The sequence below is a fragment of the Bos taurus genome, chromosome 15 (genome assembly GCF_002263795.3).
Source record: "Bos taurus isolate L1 Dominette 01449 registration number 42190680 breed Hereford chromosome 15, ARS-UCD2.0, whole genome shotgun sequence".
In the NCBI taxonomy this organism is placed as follows: Eukaryota; Metazoa; Chordata; class Mammalia; order Artiodactyla; family Bovidae; genus Bos; species Bos taurus.
This window is the reverse complement of record NC_037342.1, coordinates 20,042,902-20,048,901: the sequence shown is the minus strand read 5'-3', so window position 1 is coordinate 20,048,901 and position 6,000 is coordinate 20,042,902.

Sequence of the window (6,000 nt, the reverse complement as noted above, 5' to 3'; positions counted from 1 at the left end):
CATATCGATTCAACTTCCTAAATGCTTATTGTACGTGCGTGCTAAGTCGCTTCAGTCATGTCTGACTCTTTGCAACCCTATGGACTATAGCCCGCCAGGCTCCTCTGTCCAGGCATGAATACTGGAGTGGGTTTGCTGTGACATCCCCCACGGAATCTTCCTCACCCAGGAATGGAACTCGTGTCTCTTACATCTAACCTGCACTAGCTGGTGGGTTTTTCACCACTAGCATCACCTGGGAAGCCCAAGCGCTTACTGCTGCTGCTGCTAAGTCGCTTCAGTCGTGTGCGACCCTGTGTGACCCATAGACGGCAGCCCACCAGGCTCCCCCGTCCCTGGGATTCTCCAGGCAAGAACACTGGAGTGGGTTGCCGTTTCCTTCTTCAATGAATGAAAGTGAAAAGTGAAAGTGAAGTCCTCAGTTGTGTCTGACTCCTAGTGACCCCATGACTGCAGCCTACCAGGCTCCTCCATCCATGGGATTTGCCAGGCAAGAGTACTGGAGTGGGTTGCCATTGCCTTCTCCAAAGTGCTTACTAAATCTGTGTAATTCTCCTTAATTTTATTACCAACACCATCTCCCACTAGGACTCCGGGAATAATTTTCTAATCACTCTGCTCTGCATCTACACTTTTCCACTGAGTGTCCATAATACAATCAAACATCTTTAAAGACTCAACTTTTAGAGAAGTATTGCGGTATTTGAATCTGTCAATAATTTTCCATTGTCCTTACAATAAGGCCCCAAATGCTCAATGATCAAAACATTTAAACTCCATTCAGTGATTGTAAGGTAGGCAACACTTTCCCCAACAACAAGCAGTTGTAATGAAGAGGAGACTGCAATTTGTTTGGCCAGTTAAGTGACATTTCAATATATAGCTATTAACAAAATGACTCCAATATTTACTATAACTCAATTCTATTCAAGAGTCATTAACTCATGGTCTGCAGTCCAGAACCCGCCTGTAAACATGTTTTGTTTAGCTTATACAGTATTAAAAATATTTCAGGCAGTATTTTAAAATTGGGAGAATGAAAATAACTGAGACTTCCAGCTCTCTTAAACCTGGGAGAGACTGAAGACCTGGGATTCATATTCCCCTCCTGGTAGCAAGAAGCTGGAACAGAGTGGCAGGTGTCCGTTTTATGGAGAGCAGTGGTTCTCAAACATTTTAGGTGGGCATGCAGTATATGATGGAGAAGGCGATGGCACCCCACTCCAGTCAGTACTCTTGCCTGGAAAATCCCATGGACAGAGGAGCCTGGTAGGCTGCAGTCCATGGGGTCGCTAAGAGTCGGGCACGACTGAGTGACTTCACTTTCACTTTTCACTTTCATGCATTGGAGAAGGAAATGGCAACCCACTCCAGTATTCTTGCCTGGAGAATCCCAGGGATGGGGGAGCCTGGTGGGCTGCCGTCTATGGGGTCACACAGAGTCGGACACGACTGAAGCGACTTAGCAGCAGCAGCAGCAGTATATGAAAATCACGTGGAGGCCTTGATAAGCCATAGATGGCAGGTCTTACCAGGGAGTTTTCAATTCAGTGGGTCATGATCCAAAAATGTGCATTTCTGACTATCTACCAGGTGAAGCTTATGCTGCAGGTCTGGGGTCCATACTTTGAGAACCACTGAGGTAGGAAATGTGCTTTCCAGCAAAGCATGGTCCTTCCACTTACTGGTTCCTGTACCTCGGGTATCTGCTGCCACTTTATCACCAAGCTCACACTACTACCTTTAGTCTATTTAGAGAAATATTTCCCCCTATGTATCTCTCCAGATAATGGGAAAATTAAAAAAAAAAAAAAACTGTTTGTGGAAGCAAAGAACATTTCAACATGTTTAAAATGCAAACACTTAGGCCTTTTTACTCAAACTTGACTTTGTGAGCTGTTTTATGGCAACTTTCACACACGCAAGAAGAGTTTGCCAATAAACCTGAAACTAAGGATTTCAGTCATTTACAACTGGGTTTGAGCTCCTGCCTCTGACTTTTACCAGCTTTGTGACCGTGGAAAGCTTTTGAATCTTATTAAGATTCATTTCCTTATCTATAATATAGGGATTTTTAATGATATGTATGTTAAAATAAAAAACAAGTGGAAACCAGCCTCGAAAATTCCCTAAGCAGATGAAATCAGCAAAACTTAATTTAGTTTATTTTGCAAGACTTAACTTGACCTGCATCATTTCTTGATTATGCCTCTGGAAATCATAAGGAAAACTTAAATTGTTTCCCAAAATTGTTGAGGTAACCGCGGATTAATTCCCTATCTAAGAAAATTCTAATATTATAGTCTATCACTGTGAAGAATAAACAGTCACTTCACTGCTTTGTCATTTTATAAGATGGACAGAGGGGCCTGGTGGGCTACAGCCCACAGGGTCACACAGAGTCAGACGTGACTGAAGTGACTTAACAGAAGCTGCTTCTGTAAAATATATCCCAGAGCCTCCTTCCATATTTTGGTTTGAGTTTTCCCAGTTTGCAAACTGTCTTTTTGGTGTGTGTGTAGTAAACTTTTACTAATTACTACTTTGGTGATTTGTTGGGTTTACTTCTGTTATTTATAAACTTTTGATAAATTTTATAAATTTATCTGGCTTTATCATGGTTTTACCTGGTTATCACTGGTTTTATCATGGAATTAAAAGATTGCATGGTGCCTGGTACACAATAAAGTGTTCAATATCTGCCAGTTTCATTGCTGAGATTTTAATACAGATTTTAAAATGATGTAACCAGAAGCTGGAAGGAGAGGAAAAATCTAAGCAAAAATGTAAAGCATTCAGAACATGGAAAACCTGGATCAGAAAGTTTAAAACCCAAACTGAGTAGAGGTTTGCAAAGAGGACATAGGACAACAAAAAGAGAGCCTCAGTTGTTTTTAGGGAAGGAAAAACAAGGAAGGGGTACCTGCTACTTAGAGAAATTGTGTAATGTTAACAGACAACAGAAAGAAAGCAGAACTATCAAACTAGTGTTTTTATTTTTTTTCTTCTTGGTCAAAGAGAAGTATTTCCAGTCAGAAAAGGAAGAATAAACATTGGTAAGAGGAGTCTAAGTTTCTTAGAGACAGAAAGAGAACCATCCAAATGAGTTCATGTTAGCCACGTCATGTGTGTGTGCCAAGTTGCTTCAGTCGTATCTGACTCTCTGCGACCCTATGGTCTCTAGTCTGACAGGCTCCTCTGTCCATGGGATTCTCCAGGGAAGAATACTGGAGTGGGTTGCCAGGCCCTCCTCCAGGGGATCTTCCTGACCCAGAGATCGAACCCATGTCTCCTGCTGCTCCTGCGTTGCAGGCGGATTCTTTACCACTAGTGCCACCCGGGAAGTCCCATAGGCTACTAGGAAAAGGGCAGGCAAGATTGGGAAACCCAAATGGCAATCCATGAGGAATCACAGAGCATGAGCACGTGTCCAACACATGCGACACAGAGTTTATCCTGATTTCCAGAAGAGACAAGAGTCTTCTCAGTCTCGTAACTTTATGTATTATAAACCAATAAGCTTGATGTTTACCCCACGTAAAGCAGTACATGGATTGTTTATAAGCATTTAGAGGGCTTCCCTTGTGGCTCAGCTGGTAAAGAATACACCTGCAATGTGGGAGACCTGGGTTCGATCCCTAGGTTGGGAAGATCCCCTGGAGAAGGGAAAGGCTACCCACTGCAGTATTCTGGCCTGGAGAATTCCATGGACTGTATAGTCCAGGGGGTCACAAAGAATCAGACATGACTGAGCGACTTTCACAAGCATTTAGAAAAGGTAAAAGATGATTATAAACATTAATTCCTAAATGTCAGCTTTGTCATTTTCTTTCTGGGATGATTATTAAGCTACTAGATCATGAAAATTAGTCACTCATCTGGTGAATAGCTATTGAATAAAAATGTGTCTGTCACATTTTTATTGGAGAAACGAGCAATACATTCATGTATTAATGAATATGGGATAGAATCAAGTGTTCTAGGAAGGAATGAGACAGAAATCTGACCAGGTACACAAAAAAAGAGTGGTGGCAGTCTTTACCAAAATGGAAAAGGCAGTAGTTGCTCAATGGAATAATAGAAAACAAATTACCTTTTAGACTTAAAATACATCAGTGATGTTGAGATGTCTATTAAGATACAGCTATAGAGTTCAAAGGCCCTGGACTGGAGATAAAGATGTGGGGTTAATTAGCGTGTATGATTGTCAGATTTTCACAGTGGCTGAAATTTCTGAGTGTTGAGTGAGAAGAGAGCTTAGAATGCAGGGGAAAGGCTAGAATGCAGGGAACACTAATATTAAAGAAAGAAGAAAGGTACTGACAAAGAGGCCTGAGAGACAAAGCTCAGTTTGATGAGAGGAGAGCCAAGAGAGAGTGCTGTTACCCCGCTGAGGGGAGAGGGCATTGCTACATGGTGTTGAGGGAGCACGTGGTTTGGAGACATGGTTTGTTGTAACACTAGTTGGCACTGATGTGTGACTTTTGTGCATCAGTCCTCAGCTGTAGGACTACACCCTCACCTCAGGATGAAGGGTAGGAAGAGGGAGATGGACTGAGTGCTCAAAGAATGAGAGGTCTGCAGAAATGGTAAAATGAAAGAGCAGGGAGTAACAGCAGAAGCTGTTGAAAACAGTAGATTCGTACGGTGATTAATTAAGATCATGTGCTATTGAGTGGGCAGCCAAAATACTGGTTAGCATAACTGAGACTCAAAATAGCATTGTTGGAACAAATGGTCAAATCTAGCAGAGCGAAAAAATCTCATCGGATGTATGTCTGTTCCTCCACTTGTCCAAGGAATTGGCAAAGTGCTGAATGAAACAGACTATGACAAATTCTGTGGAATGAAGACATATATACCACACTTGCTCTTTTTTTATTTCCCTTAAAGGGACAACAAATATTTGATTAACATTTTCTTTCTTTAAGAAGGGATTTTAAGAGAGCAATGAACTGAATCAACATTTTCCATCTGGACACAAAAACATGTGGAATTTAACTGACAGTCATACAAATGAAAAATACCTTTCAGATTTTATGTTGTTCAGTTGCTCAGTCTCTTTGTGACCCCATGGACTACAGCTCGCCAGGTTTCCCTGTCCTTCACCATCTCCCAGAGCTTGCTCAAACTCATGTCCATTGACTTGATCATGCCATCTAACCATCTTGTCCTCTGTCATCCCCTTCTTCTTTTGCCTTCGATCTTTCCCAGCATCAGGATCTTTTCCAATGAGTCAGCTCTTCCTATCAGGTGTTCAAGGTTTTGGAGCTTTAGCATCAGTCCTTCCAGTGAATATTCAAGGTTGGTTTCCTTTATGATTGCCTGTTTAATCTCCCCGGAGTCTTAGGGACTCTCAAGAGTCTTCTCCAACACCACAGTTCAGAAATCATCATTTCTTTGGCCCTTAGCCTTCTTTATGGTCCAATTCTCCCATGACTACTGGACATAACTTTGACAATACAGACCTTTGTCAGCAAAGTAATGTCGCTGCTTTTTAATATGCTGTCTAGGTTTGTCAGATTTTGTAGCTGACTTTGAATTCACTAATAAAAATATTAATAACATAAATAACATTTTGAGCATTTATTGTGTGTTAGGTAGTTATAGATGTTTTATATATATAGTAGATATATGAATCTCATTCCAAAGACTCAGTTAATTTAGGAAAATAACTTAAACATTTCTTCTAAATCAATTCTATGTTAACTCTCCTACTGCCTAGCTAAGAGTAATAATTTCAGGTGGTTTTTGTTTCTCTCTTCAGTCCTGGGTTGAGACAAAGGTTCTGGAGGGATTGACACTGTCCATTGTCTAGTAAATTGCAGAAGTGGGGACTCATCTCTGAAGTTGAGTTACTCTAAAACTGCCTTTGGCCTGTAGCGCAGCCCTGCCCTTTAGGGTTGGAGTCTCACACAGATGTTTTGTTATATCATGTAAGGGCAGGGAAACTTTAAGAGGCAACGGACCATTTGTGCTGAGACTTTGCAAGAAACCATT